Raw genomic sequence first — 23,223 nt, 5'->3', positions numbered from 1 at the left:
GTGTGTGTGTGTCTGTCTGTCTGTCTGTCTTTCTGTCTGTGTCTGTGTGTCTCTGTGTGTTTATATGTCATACCTTTTGTTCAATTCTTCCATTACTGCATTCTTTTGGTTTTTTTGTTCTAGGATACAATTTTTATTGAATTCTTACTTACTTTTCCGTATACCTTTTAGTTATTTTCTCAGTGGTTATCCTGGAGTTTAAAAGTAACACTTTAAAAATAGAACAATCTCCCACAGGGGGATAGGGAAGTGGGACAGCCAAACTATCCAGTTGAATGAGACCCAGCTGAAGACACCCATTTCTCCCCATCAACACCCACAGTACTAAGGTGGGAGCTCTACAGCAGGGGGAGGGAGCATACTGAGAAAGAGGCAGATATGAATTTCAAAGGGTTAGACTATACTTAGCAGAAATCCACCCATAAGCCTCTGGGAGTACCACCCCTGAAGATCTCCCTCCTAGTCCAGGGGTGCCCCAATGCACAAAGTGCTAAACCCACACGTCCCCCCACTCCGCTACAAGCTCTTTATGAATGATCAGGAGTGTGCCTGGGAGAACAAGATCCAGTAAATAGGGAACTGGCTAAGAAAACAGGCCAAGATTGGTGGACTAGGGACAGACCGCAAACTTGAACTATACTGCCACCTGATGGAAAAGAAGGCAGGTTTCCAATATTTAGCAAGGTAGAATTAAAAGAACCAGAGTAGATATAAGAGCTTAAAAATTCATCCACAAGAGGGAACAAGAAAAATGAAGCAGAGACACTTTCATGAAGACCGAGAAGAAGAAAGAAAAAAAAATCCTCATTTAATAACAACACCATAGAACATAACACTCCATCTGCTGAAAGAAAGGAGTTAAAGGTGTCTATGACTTCAAATTCAGAAGCATAAGCACATACCTGCAAAGAATATGAAAAATCAAGGTAACATGGCATTACAAAAAGAAAAGGAGAATTCTCAAACAAACAAACACTCCCACTTAGGTATTTGGACTTTTTTCTGTTGTAAACCTTCAAATAATGTCTATCTTCTCCCCCCCCACCCCGCCCAAAACATGTTAAGTTCTATGACAGCAGGAGTCGTGTTGCTTTTGTCACCATTATATCCCCAGTACCTACAACAGTATGTGATGCATAGCTATGTAAAAATGAAATAAAAAACTGAAATTATCTTTATTATATATGGATATATAATTAAAACTAATTTCCTTTTTTCTCTTATCTTTTTAATGTGGCTATTAGAAAATATTAAGGGGAAGTAGATGGGGGGGACGAGTAAAATAAGCGATGGGGATTAAGGAGTACACTTGTGATGAGCAAAGGATGATGTATGGAAGTGGTGAATCACTATATTCTACACCTGAAACTACTATAACACTGTGTGTTAACTACGCTTGAATTAGAATAAAAAATAAATTAGAAAATAGTAAATCATCTGAATTATTTTTGAAGGTTGTTATGAAGAATCTCAGCAAGCTACAAGGAAACTCAGAAAAACAATTCTATGAAATAAGGAATAAAGTATATTAACAAAGTGATTTCTTTAACAAAGATAGTAAAATTATTTAAAAGAACCAAATAACAATTCTGGAGCTGAAGAATTCCATGAATGGAATGAAGAACATAATATAGAGTGCCTGTAGCAGGGCAGACCAGAAAGAAGAAAGAAGAAATGACTTGGAGAATAGGAATTTTGAAATAACACAAATAGAAGGGGAAAAAAGGAACTAAGATTTTAAAAGAGTAAAGAAAGCCTACAAATGCTATGGGATTACATCAGAAAGACAAATATAATAATAATATGGATTCCAGAAGGAGAAGAGGAAGGAGGTGGGCAGAGAGCCTATTTAAAGAAATAACAGCTGAGGGGACTTCCGGGGAAGATAGCAGACTAGGAGGATTCTAAGCTCACCTCCTCCCACAAATACAACTATATAACACCCACATCAGTGTAAATAACCCAGAAAACAACCTAAAGATTCATAGAACAGATTCTCCACAGCTAAATGTAGGGAAGAGGCCACATCTTACAGGGCAGGAAGGGTGGAGATGTGGTGACCAGCTAAATGGTCCTATGAGAGTGTCCGCAGGAGGGAGGGATGCTGCAGGCTCAGAAAGGGGAGAGGAGCAACCCCACACCAGGCACCTCAGGCACAGGGGACCGGCTCGGGGAAGATGAATCCCCATAACATTTGCCTTTGAAAACCAGAGGGTCCTAATTAGCAGTGGGGCTCAACACCTGGAACTTTAAAAATCAGCAGGCTTAGCTCCAGGAAAACTGGGAAGTCAGAGTCCCTGCCCTTGAAGAGACAGCATAACAAACAACTTCACTAAGATACAGCAGTAGAACCAGCAGTTTGAAAAGCACCTGGGGTATATGGGAAGGAGATTTATTTACTAATCTCAGAGTGTGTGCTGGAGGGGCAAGGATCTTTGGGAGACCTCTTTGAGAACAAAAGAGTTGGTGGGTGCCATTTTCCTCCCCTACCCAACCCTGGCCTAGATACATGGAACACTTTCCACCTAGCTTGCCAACAGTGCAGCCCACCCCCACTTGTTTCTGCATATCTTCCCCCTCCAACTCTGACTGTCTCAGCAGGAGTTTTCCAGGTGGCTACAGGTCCAGTCTCACAATGCACCAGTGCTCACCTTGCTGGCACAGCACATCCCACCCCTGCATTCTCTTGCAGACCTACCCCCTCCAATATGCCTTTGGCCGGAGCCCATCCAAAGCAATGCCACAAGACTGGCAGTGTGCAAGCAGCCTTAAATAGGGGCCAGCACGACTCCAAAGTGACTCCTACCCTGGGGAGAGGAGAAGATAACCATACACATCAGTCCAACTTTGGCCCCAGCAATGGGTTTGGGGGCAGACATCAGGTCTGACTGCAGGACCTGCCCACCAACAAAAGCTTCTCGAGGGACAGCACAGGGAAAGCACTGTGCAGTTCAGTGCTACTGAATCAGTGGCAAACACCTGGTCTAACTCAACAAAAGCCTGAAGTGGCCCCAGACTGGTCCACTAATGACAGAGGGACCAAACACTGCCCACAATAGGCAAAGAGAGACATTGCAGCTAACTGAACTGAAGGCAAATGCAGCTCAGTCACAACACTGGGCACACAGGACACACACAGGAGACGCCCCTGAAGCACCAGGTTCTGGTGAAGGGGACATTACATTATAGGCACTACAGGAACTCTTCTCCATAACGCCACTGCTTCTTTTTTATGAGTTTATCTATGTTGTTGATCTTTTTAAAGAACCAGCTCCTCCTGGTTCCATTGATCTATTGTTTCTTTAGTTTTTATTTCATCTATTTCTACGCTAATCTTTATCATTTTCTTCCTTCTACTGGTTCTGGGTTTTGTTTGTTTTTCTTTTTCCAGCTCCCTTGGGTGTAAGTTTAGGTTGTTTATCCGAGATTTTTCTTGCTTCTTGAGGTGGGCCTGTATTACTATAAAATTCCCACTTAGAACAGCTTTTGTTGCATCCCAAAGATTTTGGACTGTTGTGTTTCCTTTTTACATTTTCTGCATGTATTTTTGTACTTTCCGTTTGATTTTTGGCTGACTCATTCGTTGTTTAATAGCATGTTATTTCACCTTCATATATTTGTATTCTTTCCAGATTTTCTCTTGTGGTTGATTTCTAGTTTCATAGTGTTGTGGTCAGAAAAGATGTGCGGTATGACTAAGAACTTTTTGAATTTGTTGAGACTTGTTTGGTGGCCTAATATGTGATCTATTCTGGAGAATGTTCCATGTGTCCTTGAAAAGAGTTTGTATTCTGCTGTTTTAGGATGGAATGTTCTGAACACGTCTATTCAATCCATCTGGTGTAATGTGTTGTTCAAAGCCACAGTTTCTTTGTTGATCTTGTTTGGATGATCTATCTATTGATGTAAGTAAGTGTTACAGTCCCCTGCTACTATTATATTACTACTGATCACTTCCTTTATGTTTGTTATTAGCTGCTTTATGTATTTGGGTGCTTCCATGTCAGGTGCATAAATATTTACAGTTTTTGTATCTTTTTGTTGGGTTGCTCCCTTTATGAATATATACTGTCCTTCTTTGTCTCTTGTTACAGTCTTTGTTTAAATGAATGTCTATTTTGTCTGATACAAGTATTGCTACCCTGGCTTTCTTTTCACTTCCATTTGCATGGTAAGTGCTTTTCTATCCCTTCACTTTCAATCTGCATGTGTCTTTAGATCTGAAATGAGTCTCTTGTAGGCAGCATATAGATGGGTCTTGCTTTTGTATCCATCCAATCACTTTATATCTTTTTTTTTTTTTTTTTTTTTTTTTTTTTTTTTTTTTAGAGAGTGAGAGAGAGAGCGTGCAAGTTGGGGAGGGCACGGGGAGAGGGAGAGAGAATCTTAAGCAGGCTCCATGTTCATTGTGTTGCCTGATGCAGGGCTTGATCTCACAACCCTGAGATCACAACCTGAGCTGAAATCAAGCGTCGGATACTTAACTGATTGAGCCACCCAGGCACTCCCAGTCACCTTATATCTCGATGGGAACACTGAGTCCATTAACATTCAAAATACATGTAGGTGTGTACTTATTGCAATTTTTTACTTGTTTTATAGTTGTTTTTGTATTTCTTCTCTATTACTTTATTCTCTTGCTCTCTCTTGTCAGTGTTTGCTGGCTCTCTTCAGTGATATACTTGGATTACTTTTTATTGATTTTTTGCATATCTATCACTGGTTTTTGATTTGTGGTTATCATTAGGTTTATATATGACACCTTATACATTTAACAATCTATGTTAAGTTGATAGTTGCTTAAGTTTGAGCCCATTCTTTACTCCTTTCCCCCCACATTTTAGGTATATGGTTTCACAATTTACATCCTTTTATTTTGTGGATCCTTTGACTGATTTTTATGGATACACTTATTTTTACTGCTTTTGTGCTTTCTACTTTGCTTACTCCTACTTATGGTCTTTCCTTTCCACTCAAAGAGTTCCCTTCAACATTTTTCAGTGACATGAAAACATATGAAAAGTATTCAACACACTGGTAAAGGTGAAAAACATACAGTAAGACTGAGAAAAATGTAACTCTATATTAGATAGTGTATTACCACTGAACTGTAGTTACAAATACTAAAGGAAAATTGTAGTAAAATTAAATATAGCTACTACAAATTGTTAACAAAACACAACATGAAAAGAGGTAAATCATGACATTATTAATACAAAAGGGAGGAGTAAAAAGTTGAAGCCTTTATAGGCAATTGAAGATAAGTTCCTATCGACCTAAAATGGACTGTCTTATCTATACAATGTTTTATGTAAATTCCATGGTAACCACAAAGCAAAAACTTAGAGTAGATCCACAATAGACATAGAAAGGGGAAAGAGCATACATACCACCATGGAAAACCAATTAACAAATGTGGGCAGAAACAGAGAAAAAGAAACAATGGAAATATGAAATACCCAGAAAGCAGTTAATAAAATGACATTACCAAGTCCTTACACATCAATAATTACTCTAAAAGTAAATAGGTTGAATTCGCTTATCAAAAGGCACAAAGTGGCTGGATGGATTTAAAAATATGAAGACCTAACTATAAGAGACCCACTTCAGAATTAAAGAGGCATTTAGACTCAAGTGAAAAAATGGATAAAGATACTCCATGAACAATAGAACAAAAACAATAAAATACCTAGTAATAAATTTAACCAAAGAAGTAAAAGATCTATACAATGAAAACAGGAACACTTTACTGAAAGAAACTGAAGAAAGCAAAAGAAATGCAAGGACATCCTGTGTTCATGCTGGAAAAGTTAATACTGTTAAAATGTCCATGCCAGCCAAAAACATCTGTAGATTCAATACAATCCCTATAAAAATCTCAATGGTAATTTCCACAGAAAAAAAAAATCCTAAAATTCATACGGAACCACAAAAGACCCCAAAGAATCATAAGAAAAAAAAAACTGCAAACATCACACTTCCTGATTTCAAACTGTACTACAAAACTATAATAATTGAAACAGCATGGTACTGGCATAAAAACAGACACTTAGACCAATGGAACCAAACAGAGGGACCATAATGAAACCTCTACATATACAGCCAACTAATATTGATAAGGGAGCCAAGAACATCTAATTTCCAATAACTGATCCCAAAGAAATAGATTGCCTAAGAAAGAATTCAAAATAATTGATTTAAAGAAGCTCAGTAAGCTACAAGGGTCCATGGATACAAGGGTGCAGGGAAAGACAACTGAATGAAATCAGGAAAACAATACATGAACAAAATAAGTTCTTCAAAGAGAGAGAAGTCCTAAAAAAGAACTAAGCAAAAATTCTAGAGATGAATGAAACAAAAATGTAGTACAGCTCTTCAACAGCAGAGTGAAGCAAACAGAAGAGAGAATCAGTGAACTCAAGGACATATTTGAAATTATCCAGTCAGAGGAGAAGAAAAAAAAAACTTAAAAGGGGGAAGAAAGACTATAGGATTTATTAGTAAGAAAATCAACAAAGAAATTATAGGAGTCCCACAATGAGAAGGGAGAAAAGGGGCAGCAGCTTATTATAGAAATAATGAAAAAAAAAGCCCCAATCTGGGGAAGAAAACAGACATCTAGATTCAATAAGTCCAAAAGCTGCCAAACAGGTGGGACACAAAGAGCTCTACATTGAAACACATCATAATTAAATTGTCAAAAGTCAAAGACAAAGAGAAAATGTTAAAAGCAGCAAGAAAAGAAATGGCTCATCACATACAAGGGACCCCTGTCTCCATGAGACTATCAGCAGGTCTATCAATAGAAATCTTGTAGGCCGGGAGAGAGGACGAAGATATTCAGAGTACTTGGCAAAGCTATCTTTTATTAAAAAAAATTTTTTTAAGTTTATTTATTTTGAAAGAGAGAATGAGAGAGCATGAGTGGGGGAGGGACAGACAAAGAGGAAGAGAGAGTCCCAAGCAGGCTCCATACTCTGAGTGCAGAGCCCAACACAGGCCTCGATCCCACGGCTGTATGATCATGACCTGAGCTGAAAGCAAAAGTTGGACGCTTAAGTGACTGAGTCACCCAAGTCTCCCAGCAAAGCTATCTTTTAAAAATAAAAAAGAGAGGGGCACCTAGGCGGCAGAGTCGGTTAAGCATTCGACTTCGGCTCAGGTCATGATTTTGCAGTTTGTGAGTTCGAGCCTCATGTCAGGCTCTGTGCTGACAGCTCAGAGCCTGAAGCCTGCTTTGGGTTCTGTGTCTCCCCCTCTCTCTGCCCCTCCCATGCTCATGCTCTGTCTCTCTCTGTCTCTCAATAATAAATAAATGTTAAAAAATACTTTTTTTTAAATAAAAATAAAGAAGAGAGGGGCTCAGTCAGTTAAGTGGCCGACTTTGGCTCAGGTCATGATCTCATGGTCTGTGGGTTCAAGCCCCATTTCTGCTTCAGATTCTGTGTCTTACTCTCTCTCTGCCCCTCCCCTGCTCATGTTCTGTCTCTCTCTCTCAAAAATAAATATTAAAAAAAAAGAAACATTGTTTAAAAAATATAAAGAAATAAAGAAGAGATGTTCTTCCCAAGCCAACAAAACTGAGGAAGTCTGTCACCATTAGACCTGCCTTACAAGAAATGCTTAAGAGAGTTCTTCAAATTGAAGTGAAAACACACTAAACAGCAACGTGAAAACATATGAAAGCATAAATCTCACTGGTAAAGGTAATTATGTGAACAAATACAGAGTATTGTAACTCTGAAATGATAGTATATAAATTACATTTGACCCAAATATAAAAGTTTAAAGATAATAATATGTTAGCAAATATGCAATATAAAAATAAGCAACCTCTGAGTAGAACACAGAATGTGGTGAGAGGAGAGTATAGAGTTTTTGTATAAAACTTAAAACAGATGATTATAATGACAAGATATTTTATGCAAGCCTTGAGGTAGCCACTAAGAAAAAAATTACCTATAATATATACACAAAAGATAAAGAGAAAAGAATCAAAGCAAGTCACCACACCCATCATCATCATCATCATCATCATCATCATCATCATCAAACAACACAGGAAGCTACCAAGAGAGGAAGAGAGGAACAAAATATCTCTAAAACAGACAGAAAACAATTAATCAAATGGCAACAGTAAGTTTCCACTTATCAAGAATCACTTTAAATGTAAATGGATAAAACTCCTCAACCAAAAGGCATTTAGAGTAGCTGAATGGATAAAAAAAACAAACAAAAAAGATCCAGTGCTATGCAATCTATCAGAGACTAACTTCAGATTTAAGGACACATAGAAGCTAAAAATGAAGAGGTTTAAGATATCCTATGCAAATGGCAATCAAAAGAAAGCAGAAGTTGCTATATTTACATCAGACTTGGTCAAAAACTGTCTCTAGGGACAAAAAGGGTCCATTCAACAAGAAGGTATAACAATTATAAATATATACACACCCAACATCAGAGCTCCTAAATACAATATATACACACCCAACATCAGAGCTCCTAAATATAATATATACACACCCAACATCAGAGCTCCTAAATGCATACAGCAAATATTGACAGATCTTAAGAGAGAAATGAGCAGCCATACAGTTAACAATAGGAAACTCCAATCCCCTACTTTGAACAATGAAGCAAACTTCCATACAGAAAATCAATTATAAGACAGTTGACTTGAATAACATTATAGACCAAATAGACCCAAGGGACAGAACTTCCTACTTAAAAGCAGCAGAACACACATTCTTCTCAAGTGCACACAGAACATTCTCGAGGATAGATCACAGGTTAGGTCACAAAACAAGTTTTAACAAATTTAAGAACATCAAAATCATTCCAAGTATATTTTCTCACCACAATTTAATAAAACTAGAAATAAGAAAATAGGAAAAGTTGAAAATACATGGAAACTAAATAATATACTCCTGAACAACCATTAGGTCAGAGAGGAAATAAAAAAGGAATTTAAACTGTATCTCAAGACCAAAGAAAATGAAAGCATAACATATGAAAGTATAGGGTGTACACCAAAAAGTACTAAGAAGAAATTGTATAGCAATAAATGCCCACATTAAAAAAGAAAGATCTCAAATAAACAATCTAATTCTACACCTCAAGGAACTAGAAAAAGAACAACATACTAAACCCAAAATTACAAGAAGGAATAATAAACATGAAAGCAGAAGTAAATCAAAAGAGAATGGAAAGACAATAGGAAAAAATTAACAAAAATAAGAGTTTAATTGGCACAAAAACAGACACATAGACCAATGGAATAGAATAGAAACCCCAGAACTAGACCCACAAACGTATGGCCAACTCATCTTTGACAAAGCAGGAAAGAACATCCAATGGAAAAAAGACAGCCTCTTTAACAAATGGTGCTGGGAGAACTGGACAGCAACATGCAGAAGGTTGAAACTAGACCACTTTCTCACACCATTCACAAAAATAAACTCAAAATGGATAAAGGACCTAAATGTGAGACAGGAAACCATCAAAACCTTAGAGGAGAAAGCAGGAAAAGACCTCTCTGACCTCAGCCGTAGCAATCTCTTCCTCGACACATCCCCAAAGGCAAGGGAATTAAAAGCAAAAGTGAATTACTGGGACCTTATGAAGATAAAAAGCTTCTGCACAGCAAAGGAAACAACCAACAAAACTAAAAGGCAACCAACGGAATGGGAAAAGATATTCGCAAATGACATATCGGACAAAGGGCTAGTATCCAAAATCTATAAAGAGCTCACCAAACTCCACACCCGAAAAACAAATAACCCAGTGAAGAAATGGGCAGAAAACATGAATAGACACTTCTCTAAAGAAGACATCCGGATGGCCAACAGGCACATGAAAAGATGTTCAGCGTCGCTCCTTATCAGGGAAATACAAATCAAAACCACACTCAGGTATCACCTCACGCCAGTCAGAGTGGCCAAAATGAACAAATCAGGAGACTATAGATGCTGGAGAGGATGTGGAGAAACGGGAACCCTCTTGCACTGTTGGTGGGAATGCAAACTGGTGCAGCCGCTCTGGAAAGCAGTGTGGAGGTTCCTCAGAAAATTAAAAATAGACCTACCCTATGACCCAGCAATAGCACTGCTAGGAATTTATCCAAGGGATACAGGAGCACTGATGCATAGGGCCACTTGTACCCCAATGTTCATAGCAGCACTCTCAACAATAGCCAAATTATGGAAAGAGCCTAAATGTCCATCAACTGATGAATGGATAAAGAAATTGTGGTTTATATACACAATGGAATATTACGTGGCAATGAGAAAAAATGAAATATGGCCTTTTGTAGCAACGTGGATAGAACTGGAGAGTGTGATGCTAAGTGAAATAAGCCATACAGAGAAAGACAGATACCATATGGTTTCACTCTTATGTGGATCCTGAGAAACTTAACAGGAACCCACGGGGGAGGGGAAGGAAAAAAAAAAAAAAGAGGTTAGAATGGGAGAGAGCCAAAGCATAAGAGACTGTTAAAAACTGAGAACAAACTGAGGGTTGATGGGGGGTGGGAGGGAGGAGAGGGTGGGTGATGGGTATTGAGGAGGGCACCTTTTGGGATGAGCACTGGGTGTTGTATGGAAACCAATTTGTCAATAAATTTCATTAAAAAAATAAATAAATAAGAGTTTATTTTTTGAAAAGAATGAAATCAATGATCCTTTAGCTAGGTAAGTAAAAAAAGAGAGAAGACTCAAATAAAATCACAAATGAAAGAGGAGACATTACAATGGATGCCTCAGGAAAAAATATGATCATAGAAAACTATTATAAACAATTATATGCCAACCAATTAGATAATCTACAAGAAATGGGTAAATTCCTAGAAACATAAGGCCTATCAAAACTGAGCCAAGAAGAAACAAGAAAGCCTGAAAAGACCAATAAAAATTAAGACTTGAGGAGCACCCAGGTGGCTCAGTTGGTTAAGTGTCCAACTCTTGATTTCAGCTCAAGTCATGATCTCAACGTTGGTGAGATCAAACCCTGAGTCCGGCTCTATGCTGACAGCATGGAGCCTGCTTGGGATTCTCTCTCTCCCTCTCTCTCTGCCCCTTCCCTGCTTGCATGTGCTCTCTCTCTCTCTCAAAGTAAATAAATAATCATTAAAAAAAAAAACAAACAAGGAGATTGAATCAGTAATCAAAAAGCCTCCCAAGAAATCAAAGCCTAGGACCAGATGGTTTCATATGTGAATTCTACCAAATATTCAAAGAAGATTAATACCAATCCTTGTTAAATTCTTCCAAAATATAGAAGGAGGGAATACCTAACTTATTTTATAAAGCCAGCATCATCCTGACACTAAAGTCAAACCAAACCAAAAAATCACAAGAAAAATATGGGCCAATATCCCTGATGAACACAGATGCAAAACTCCTTAATAAAATAATAGCAAACCAAATTCAATAGTATATTAAATGGATCATATACAATGACCAAGTGGGACTTATGCCTCACATTCAAGATTGATTCAACATATGAAAATCAATCAATGAGATATACCATATTAATAGAATAAAAGAAAAAGACCACATGATCATCCCAACAGACAAAGAAAAATCATTTGACAAAAGTCAATATCCATTCATGATAAAAACTCTCACCAAAATACGTATAGAGAAATTTACCTCAACACAATAAAGCCATATATGAAAATCTTGCAGGAAACATCATAATCAATGTGGAAAAGCTGGAAGTTCTTCCTCTAAGACCTCGTACAAGGCAAGGATGCCCCCTCTCACTACTTCATAGCACTGCAAGTCCTAGCAGTGCTAATTAGACCAATTAGACAAGAAAAAGAAAGGAAAGGTATCTGAATCTGAAAAGAAGTAAAATTATGTTTGCAGATGACACGATCATAGATGTAGGAGACCCCAAAGACTCAATAATATCAACAACAAAAACTGTGAGAATGAATAAAGCAATTCAGTAAAGTTGTGGGCTACAAAATCAACATACCAAATTCAGTCACATTTCTCTATATAAATAATGAACTGTCTGACAAGAAAATCAAGAAAACAATATCATTACAATAACAACAAAAAGAATAAAATACTTACAAGTAAACTTAACAAAGAGATGAAGACTTGTACACTGAAAATTATAAAACATTAATGAAGGAAATTAAAGACACAGATAAATGGAAAGACATCCTATATTCATGGATTGAAAAAATTAATATTATTAAAATGTCCATAGTACCCAATGTGCTCTAAAGAATCAATGTAGTTCCTATCGAAATGCCAGTTCCATTCTTTCCAGAAATAGAAAAAAAAATCCAATTCATATTAAACCACAAAAGACCCTGTATAGCCAATGCAATCTTTGAGGAAAACAAAACAATAACAACAACAACAACACAAAGAGGGGGGCACAGTTCCAGATTTCAAAATACATTATGAAGCTATGGTAATCAAAACAGTATTGCACTGTCATGAAAACAAAAAAACAGACCAATGTAACAGAATACAGAGCCTAGAAATAAATACACACATATGATCAACTGATCTTCAATAAATAAATGTGCTAAGAAGGGACAGTTGGGGGGCTCAGTTCGTTAAGTGTCTGACTCTTGATTTCAGCTCAGGTCATGACCTCAAAGTTTGTGGGATTGAGCCCCATGTCAGGCTCTGCACAGAATGCACAGAGCCTGCTTGGGATTCTCTCCGCTCCCCCCCCCCATCCCTTCCCTATTCACGCTCTCTCTCTCTCTCAAAATAAATAAGTAAACAATAAAAATACGTGTGCCAAGAACATACAATGTGGAAAGGATAGCTTCTTTAATAAACAGTGCTGGGAAAACTGGATATCCACATCCAGAAGGATGAAAGTGGACCCTTATATCACACCATACACAAAAATCAACTCAAAGTAGATTAAAGATTTAAATGTAAGTCCTGAAACCATGAAACTAGAAAAAACAGGGAAAAATCTTCTTGACATTGATCTGGGCAATGGTTTTTTGTAAATGTTCCACAGGCAATAAGAGCAAAAAGAGACAAGTGGGATTACATCAAACTAAATATGTCTGCACAGAAAAGGAAACAATCAGTGAAGTGGAACAGCAGCCTATGGAATAGAAGACAAAATTTGCAAACCATATCCAATACAGAGTTAATATCCAAAGTTTATGGGAACTCATAAAATTCGATAGCAAAATTAAAAATGGGCAAAGGACCTGAATAGACACTTCTCAAAAGAAGACATACAGAGTCAACAGGTATATGAAAAGATGCTCATCACTAACCATCAGAGAAATGCAGCTCAAAACCACAATGAAATATCATCTCACACCTGTTAGAATGGCTTTTAGCAAAAACAAAACATAATCAGTGTTGGAGATGATGTGGAGAAAGGAGATCCCTTGTACACTGATGGGAATATAAACTGGTACAGCCATTATGTAAAACAGTATGGCGCCTCCTCAAAAATTAAGTAAAACTACCATATGATCCAGCAATCCCACTTCTGGGTATATATCTAAAAGAAATGAAATCAGTATCTCAGAGAGATAACTGTGCTCTCACATTCACTGCAGCACTATTCACAATAGCCTAGATACAGAAACAACCTAAATGTCCATCGACAGATTAATGGATAAAGTACAACACACACACACACACACACACACACACACACACACACACGCACACACACACACACACAAAGTGATATTATTCAACCTTAATAAAAGGAAATCCTGCCATTTGTGATAGCATGGATTAATGTGGAGGATACTTCACTAAGTGAAATAAGCCAGAGAGAAAGACAAATACTGCACGATCTCATGTATGTATGAAATCTAAAATATTCCACTTCATAGAAGCAGAGAATAGAATGGTAGTTCTCAAGAGCTGGATGGAGTGGAAAATGGGGAGATGTTCAAAGGGTACAAAATTTCAGTTATACAGGATCAATAAATTATGAAGATACAGCGTATATTGATGTGACTATAATTAATACTGAGCTACATACTTGAAATTTGCTGGAAGAGTAGATCTTAAATGTCCTCACCACAGAAAAAGAAGGAAGGAAGGAAGGAAGGAAGGAAGGAAGGAAGGAAGGAAGGAAGAGAGGGAGAGAGGGAGGGAGGAAGGAAGGAAGGGTAATTTAATGAGGTGATATGTTGATTACCTTGATTTTGGTAATTATTTCACAATGTATATGCATATCAAAACATCAAATTGTACACCTTAATTATATATATGACTTCTATTTGTCAATTATATCTCAATAAAGCTGAGTTGTAAAGAAAAAAACTGTTTAAAAAGAAAAGAAAATGAAAAGGTTATACTAAAGGGACTTCACCAGGAATTATGGGTGCAACTTCCAAGCATAAAACCGGATTGTACAAATTCCTCACCAAAATTTTTTTAAATACAAATATGGCATGTAAACTCATGGAAAGATGTTAAATATTAGTTAATAAGAAAATACAAACTAACATAAAAATAGGATCTGATCATTTGTAATAAAATATCTGACTCCAGTTTTGATGTTTGATTGCTAACAGCTTTCAAGTCCATCTTTTCCTCTTCCCTTTCTGACCCCAAATGGGAAAGTGGACTTAAAAATACACACACACACACACACACACACACACACACACACACACACAGGGGTGCTCCTAGCTTTAATGCCAGCAGGAAGTTTAAACCACACAACCACAGCCCATGCAAAGGAACCTTCAACCCAATCCCACCCCTTAATCTCCACTAAAACCCCAAGCCACTCTCCTTTCCTTGCTCTCTCAAGCCAATTTCAGAGCAGTTTGGGAAGCCTGCCTTGGTCTCCTCAGAAGGTCTTATTATATGATAAACCTTTTCATGCCACCTTGGTGTGTCTGTGTGTGGCATCAGTCTTGAAATCCAAGCCAAATTTTAACGGGGGTAGGGAGGTTCCATCCTACCTATACCAGGTGACCACCACACCATTAGAATGGCTAAAATTAGAAAGCCCGACTATATTCAATGTTGGTAAGGATGAGGAGGAAGTGGAAACAATACACATATGAGAAAGTAATATACAACTGCTTTGGAAAATAATTTGTCAGTTTCTTAAAAAGCCAAACAGACATTGACCATATGACCCAGCAATTCTACTCTTAGGTATTTGTCCAAGAGAAAAGAAAGCATATGCTCTAATAAAGATTAGTACATGGAATGTTCATAGCAACTTTATTTATAACAAAAAACTAGAAATGGCCCAAATAGTTCATAAAATACTATTCAGTAATTAAAAAAAAAAAACTGAACTGGTAATAAATGTAATAATATGGCTGAATCTCAAAATAATTATGCAGATTAAAAGAAGACAAGAATACAAACTGTATTGTCCCATTTATATAATTTCTATTTGCAAGTATCAACAGTGATAGAAAGCAGTAAGTAGTTGCCGGGGAGCCCAGGTTGGGAATGGAACAAAGGTGCTGGGGGGGGGGGGGGGGGGGGCGGCGTGGAGACACAGGAGGAAGGGATTACAAGGATGCAACATGGAACTTTCAGAGATGACAAATATATCCAGTATCTTGATTTCGGTGATGAGTGCACACCTAAGTCAAAACTTATAAAGTTTTACACCTAGGTATGTGCAGTGACTTTATATGGAAATTGAACTTGGGTGTTTTGGGGTTTTTTTTTAAAGACTGGAAAATTTCACCTTGAGTACTTGTTGACAGAAAAGAGTCCTAAGGATTGTGCTTGGGGCATTTCTCAGATCTCCTCCTAACCATCATTCTGGGTATGCTCTTCGATTATCTGTTTTTGTTCTTTTCCTGAGTCCTGTGTTCCTCTTTTTTGGTTTGCCCCCTCATGTTACAGAAGACACCCTTCAGTGATACTGTGAGAAAGGGCATTTCTGGGGCACCTGAGTGGCTCCATCAGTTAAGCATCTTGAGTCTTCAGTCTTGAGTTTGCTTCAGGTCATGATCTCAAGGTTGTGAGACTGAGCCCCAAGTTGGGCTCTGTATTGAGGCATGGAGCCTGCATAAGATTCTCTCTCCCTCTTCCCCTCTCCCCACCCCCAAAAAAGGGCATTTCTGGGGGCGCCTGGGTGGCTCAGTCGGTTAAGCGTCTGACTTCGGTTCAAGTCATGACCTGACGGCCCGTGAGTTCGACCCCCACATTGGGCTCTGTGCTGACAGCTTGGAGCCTGGAGCCTGCTTCATGTTCTATGTCTCCCTCTCTCTCTGCCCCTCCCCTGCTCATGCTGTCTCTGTCTCTCAAAAATAATAAACATTTTTTTTTTAAAGGGGGAATTTCTGTAAAATTACCTGAGGAGTATTCCTATGACAGTTTGGCTAGGCATAGAATTTCAGGTCAGAATTCCTTTTCCATCAGAACTTGGAAGTCACTGGCCATTACCTTGTTTTCCTTGTTGCTGTTAAAAAGATCAAAGTTATTAATATTCCTTTGTATGTTGACATTGTTTTTTGTACATGATCTTTCTTTTTATTCACTCCCTCCATGTCTCTGGGGGGCTGTGGGATTTTCTAATCGTTTCCAGCAAAGTTTATAATGTGCTTTAGTATGAGTTTATTTATCCCCTGTTCTGGTCACTCACTTCAACCTGAAAACTCATATCCTTCAACTTTGGCAAATTTTCGTAATGACTTTTTCCCTCTTTTCTTTTCTTTTCTTTTCTTTTCTTTTCTTTTCTTTTCCTTTTCTCTCAATGGAAGTCCTAATGTTCACATTTCAAACCTACTGCTTTGTTCCTTTTTTTCTCTTTCTTTCTTGCTTTCTACCTCCTATTATATCTTTCCATTATATCTATCCTATTTTTATCTTTCTGAGCAATTTCCTTACCTTTATCTACCAACCCTTATATTGAGTTTTAAATTTCTATTATATGTCAATTTTTAAGATTTTTTGAGTGTTTGTATGTATATGTATCATTCTGTTCTTTCATTCACTTGCTTCTCCAAGCATATTAGGGAGAGTTTCTATCTTTAAGGTATTTCTTCCTTCTCCTGGATAGTGTGTTCTGTAATCACTGTTTTGGTTTCTCCCTGTTAAGTGCTTCTCACATACCTTGTGTAATATTTTTCTATTGCTGCTCGGATTACTGCAAACTTACTGGCTTAAAACAGTGCCATTCTGGAGGTCAGAAATCCTAACATCGGGGTGTCAGCAGTGCTGCATTCCTTGTGGAGGCTCTGAAAGACAATCTGTTTCCTTGTCCTTTCCAGCTTCTAGAGGCTACTCACAGCCCATGGCTCATGGCCTCTTCCTCCATCTTCAAAGCCAGCAGAGTATTATCTTCAATAGCTCTGATTCCATCAACGCATCTTCTTCCCTCGTCTGACCCTTTTGTCTCCCTCAAGCAAGCACCCTTGTGATTATAATGGGCCTACCCAGATAATCCAGGGTAATCTTCCCATCTCAAGACCTTTAACCGCATCTGCAAAGTCCCTTTGGCACGTAAAGGAACATTATCAGTCTCTGGAGGCTAGAATGCAGACACAGTTGGGGCCATTACTCAGCCTGCCACATCTGGTAACCTTCACCCTTTCACAGCCAGTCCTGAACTTAGATACTTACAGTATTAAGATAGATAGTGCCTAAACTTGCACAAAGAAGAGGTTTTCCCAAATATACTCATCTTCTGCTACTGCATAACAAACAAGCACCAATTGAATGGTTTAAAACCATATATTTATTTTCACGGTTTCTGTGGCTAGGGGGTCGGAGGCAGATTTAACGGGTCTTCTGCTCAGGGTCTCAGAAGATTCAATAAAATTAAGGCCCTGGCCAGGATGCAATCTTACCTGAGCCTTCGGATCCTCTTAAAAGCTTATTCTTTTCGGCTGAACGGAGGTCCTGATTTCTTGCTGGCTGTTGGCAGCGATAGCTTTCAGCTCTACGAAGTCACTCTTAGGTGCCAGCCACGTGGTCCCCCACAACACAGCAGCCTACTCCTTCAAAGCCAGCAGGCGTCTGTATCTCCGGTAGGCCGAGGAAACTCAGATCACATACTACAATCACAGGAATGGTTCAACCATCACCTTTGCCATTTAATGGAACCCCATCAAGAGAGCGACTATTGGTCCGATTCCACTCAAGGGCAGGAGGTTACACGGGGTGTGTATTCCAGGGGTGGGAATCCTGGAACTGTAACAGAATTCTGCCTACCTTGTCTAATTTGCAGCTTTTAGAGAAAGAAGTTTAAAGATATAAATGGAAGCTGAGCTCATATTTTTCTTGATACTATTTGTGTATCTTAATACATTTAAAATCATGGGCTAAGATGTGTGTGTGGTGGCACTTGGGGGAGAAATTAATTAATTGATTAACCAATATATGCCAGGTACCGTGCCTTTACTTTTAAGTGAAGATTCCTTTACTTTATAGTTACCCCATATCAGAGAAAGGAACAGCATTTGAACCACAGAGGTACTAAAAAAAAGCATGTAGCCAGATCAATTATCAGTGTGTTCTTTAGGCTTTTAAGTACAGATAAGAAAACTGGACAACGATCGTAACCATCATTGAGTTGAAAGGCTAAACTAGTATTTCCTAATTTTCCTAAACGAGTGAATGAGAATGCTTTTAATGGTTTTGGAAAACAAATACTCTACATTTCCCAGTGTAATGGACTTTTTTTTACAAAGCAAAACAGATTTTAGTTGCATAGAATTTAAAACAGACGGCAGCTTATGTAACTAAATTTAATGGCCTAAAATATTTTCTCCTAAATCACGCTGGACATATTTTATTAATCTGTGAACAGAATTTATTCCAGGATGGCACTGTACATATTTAATCATAGTCAAATCTTTCTTCATCTAGAAGATCAAATACAGCTAATATTGCTTAGAAAATAAAAACTACAAAGGACTTTAGAATTAAGAAACATTTTAAACCACATTTAAATTCAAATATTGCTAAACACAACTTTCATCCTGAAGCATCAAGGAGAAGTCTGAAGTACTGTCTTTGTTCAGAGCAATCAAGGTAAAAACATCAAATAATTTCACTTTTCAAAACAGTTTTATTATATATTTAAAGACCTGAAAGTTTCTGGCAATATAGCAATGTTAGAATATATGGAGCAAATTATAACACAAGTTGAAAACGAACTCAAAATTTTAAAAAATTTCTTTTAATGTTTATTTTTGAGAGAGAGCGAGAGCGAGAGCGAGAGCGAGAGCGAGAGAGAGAGAGAGAGAGAGAGAGACACGGAATCCGAAGCAGGCTCCAGGCTCTGAGCTGTCAGCACAGACCCGGACACAGGGCTCAAACCCTTGAACTGAGAGATCATGACCTGAGCCAAAGTTGGATGCTCAACTGACTGAGCCACCCAGGCGCCCCAATGACAGTTATTTTTAACTATTTCTCTGTCACCTAAGCAAATCCAGGCTGATAACATGGCTGAAATACTACAAATATGAAATGGCCAAACATCAGAGAAATAACTGACTCAAAATACAGAAAACCTAAATTATTTCACTGATGTAAAAATGCACTGAAGTTTTTGTGTTCATGAATAAGAGATCATGATAATAACATATGCTTAAAGTTCAAAACAAAATTTCTTATAAAATCATAAAAATTTTAAGAAGCATTTTGGCCAAAAATACTTCATTCTTGGTCTCAACCCAGAGAAATATTCTGGAAAACTGGAAGAAAAATTGTATTTCATAGTTGTTCGAGGTGTCTCAATATGGTTGGAAAAAGAAGATATTTTCCCCATTCTTATTTGGGCATTTTGCACGCATTCACACATGGCATAAATTTAAACTTTGAACTGGCATGCACAAAACCCTCTATGAGGAAATCACAGTCTAGAAATAAAAGCAATTTCTGATTTTTGGGACAGAACACGAAACAACATTGGCAGGGCCCTGTTTCCTCAGTAGTGAATTAGGCATTCATTCCAGCCAGGTATTCAGTTACCTACAGACCCACTCAACAGATGTTGGTGAGAGACTGCATCTGAAAGCTCCTTATAAGGAAGCACATGAAATGAATAGTATACATCATTTGTATAAGGTTAAAAATAGACACACACACACACACACACACACACACACACACACACACACACACTATATGGGAATGAGAAGCTGGAATCACAAAGAACTCAATGGGTTCCAGTAATGGCAGACTAGGTAATAAACACCAACTCTCTGAACATTAGAAAAGGCGGGCAAAACCAACAGCAGTTACTTGAAAGCATCCAAATGCCAACAAGGCAATGAAAAATCACAGGTCAGTGGAGAAGTAAACTTTCACAAGGGAAGCCTAGCATTTGGGGCTGCTGTTCCCACAGGGACAGCTGCTGATGAGGTAACTCAGAGCTGAGCAGAGCTTTCAAAAATCTCACAGGAAAGGGGACAAAAACTGAAGTTCAGGGTTTTCCAAGGAGAAAGGACTCTCCTAAAGGTTTGTGGCTTTGGATGGAGACACACTCCGAGAATAAAGAGTAACTAGAATCAGGAACTGAATCCGACTTCAAAATCTCAAGCCCTTTCTTGATTAAGGGGATTCAGGATCCGAAGTACCCCTACCTGCCTTCTGAAAGCAACACTAAATCAGTTCTGAAGGAAGATTAACATCATCCTCCCAGAGATAATCTCTGCTCTCTTTCACATACCGTGTCAACCCACAAAATAACAACTCCATGTACCAGGAGATCGATCAACATCATGAAAAACAGAGAGGCCCACAGGGGAGCAGATAATCCAGTTACCACACACAGACTTTAAAGCAACTGTTTAATACAAGAAAATCAGACAAACTTGAGAATTTTGTCCAAAAGTTAACAAAAACAATTTTTTAAGTACCAAGAAGAAATTCTAGAACCAGAAAACAAATAAAAAAACAAATGAAGAGGGGGAAAAAGGATAAAAAAATAGAGAAAAGAAAATATGGTTGAAAGTTTTCTGTTTTCTAAAACTGGTACACTTTTAGGTCATTAAGTGATGTTGCTCTCTCTCTCAAAATAAATAACTAAAAAACAAACAAACAAAAAACCACCTCTGTACTATTCCAAAGTATCTGTAGAGTCAAAATAAACACACACATATAATTTAATATTAATTTACCATAACATGTACGGTTTTAAATCCTAATCATTTGAAAATTAATGGTTTCGGTGGGTACACAGAAGAAGGAATTCATTAGGTTAAAAAACAAGCTAACAGATTATTGCATTAAATTAGGAGAGAAGAAATACAGATGAACTAAACTAATGGCAATGGAAATAGAAAAAGATCAGGCAAACAAAGGGGAAGGGGAAAAGAAGGAGTCTACAAGGATCCCAAAGTTTGAGCTTCAGTGGCAGACAAAATAATGGCACCAACAACAGAAATGGGCAAATTATGAGGTAAGCCAATTTTAAGGAAGAAGATACTTTAACAACGCAGGCTGACTTGGAGGTGAAGAATGATAGGGCACAAAGTCCAGTGCACAATAAAGATGAGGTTCCAGAGGGTGGGACGAAGTGTTAAAAGAGAAATGATTTGAGGGTCATATGCCCAGAAGTGATGACAAAGCTATGGAAATCAACGTTATCTGAAAACTGTTTATTTGAATCCATCTTACTAGTTCACAAAAGATAAAACTAAGTGCCACTGCTCACCATTATTCTAAGTGTAGTTACTTCTTAACAAAAGAAAAAAAAAAAGGTTGATCAATCAAATATAAAAATATGCAAAAAGTGCTTTCGTTCGCTTTTTAAAAAACTCAATTACATAAAGTTGAAGGAAACCAGTCAATACTGACAAGTGAATTTTATAACCACTAACACCAAGAAATCAAGCAGGGAAACTCCAAAGACATTTACTGTTGGGACTATTAGAGAATCGGAAAGACTGGAGCATGAAGGAACTTTACCATGTAAATCATTAACAAACAGCCCCTCTACATCACCAAAATTAATTGTTAATAATGAAGAATAACAAGGAGAAGCTTGTGCTAGTTTTATATTCATAGGTGTATTTACAGAATCACAAATACACGTTTTAGATGGAATAAAATAAATAAATAAAACAGGCTTTGAGTTTCAAATTCTATCTCACGACATCAGCCAGCTTCATAATGCACCTTTTTTACTGTTAGTTTTTGGGAAGAGAATATGTCAATATGCTACTTTACACCACTCTCCAAGTCCATGTGTAACCTCAGCAAGGATTATTTAAAACCCTAATCATTAGGCTGCATTAATCTAAGCCAAGTACCAGTAACTTTGTAACAGGAAAAGCTTCAAAAACATGACGTTCATTGTACCTAACAATTTAACAAATTAAAGAACTTTGGTAACACAGAACATAATACAGACCTGATCTGTAATCTTTCTGTTAATTTGAGCCCTTTTATTTGACAGCATCCATTGAAGTTTTCAATGTGCCATAATGTAAAATAAACCCAGAAAAAATAACCATCTGTAACTTATATTTATACCTATTCTAAATTAGGTATTTTACCATACTCTATTGTCTTCATAGAATATTCACTGTTCAAGTTGAATCTTTCCGATACTCTCTTTTAAGATGTTTCAGCACTACATTCTAACAGCTTAGTAAGAAACTCTACCACAGGGGGGAAAAAGTTTAAATGCGTATATCTAAGAGTAGACAGAAAAAGTGAGTAACACCTTTAATCTAGCTTTGACTCCACAGAGTTCTTAAAGGCGGGTGGGATCCACATGCTACAGATAACGTAAGAATCATATTTAAAATATGAACAGTATATTTTTAAATAATTTGTGGTGACTTTATATATCCTGTATTATACATATTACAGATTCAAGAGTCTATCTAAAATAGACATTTTCTGGGAGTTGCTCCATGGGAATTCCAGAAGAACATTGTAATGTTTATATTCTTTGGAATACGTATCCACACATAATTGAATTCTGCATGAAACCAAAATAAGCTTTTCAAGTATCTAAGATAAATTTTCCAACATCACCCCAAGCTGAAAAGTGATTTTTGGTCATGCTGTCATTCCAAGTATGTATTGTAAAGTATTTCTCAATAGGGCTTTATGTGAAATTGGGTGTCATGGCCTGATTATTTCCTGATGATAACTTTAAACTACTTAAACCTTACTTCCTTATTGAATATTAAGAAGAAAAACTCCTCTGAGGTATAGGGGAGTCAGCTTCTGGACCTTTGTGGAAAATTTAACAGCCAAATTTTATCTAACTTAAGGATGAGACCCATGGAAACTCAAATTTGCAAAAAGGAGTGGTGAT

General features: G+C 37.5%; 1 pseudogene; it reads right to left on the bottom strand.

The window, feature by feature from the left end:
- The window catches only part of LOC122473556, a 28,613-nt pseudogene extending 7,943 nt beyond the window's left edge, over window positions 1-20,670 (bottom strand).
- Between the last annotated feature and the right edge of the window lie 2,553 nt (window positions 20,671-23,223).

Source organism: Prionailurus bengalensis, chromosome B4 (assembly GCF_016509475.1).
Source record: "Prionailurus bengalensis isolate Pbe53 chromosome B4, Fcat_Pben_1.1_paternal_pri, whole genome shotgun sequence".
In the NCBI taxonomy this organism is placed as follows: Eukaryota; Metazoa; Chordata; class Mammalia; order Carnivora; family Felidae; genus Prionailurus; species Prionailurus bengalensis.
The sequence above is the reverse complement of the archived record's forward strand: the minus strand, read 5'-3'. Positions and strand labels throughout refer to the sequence as shown.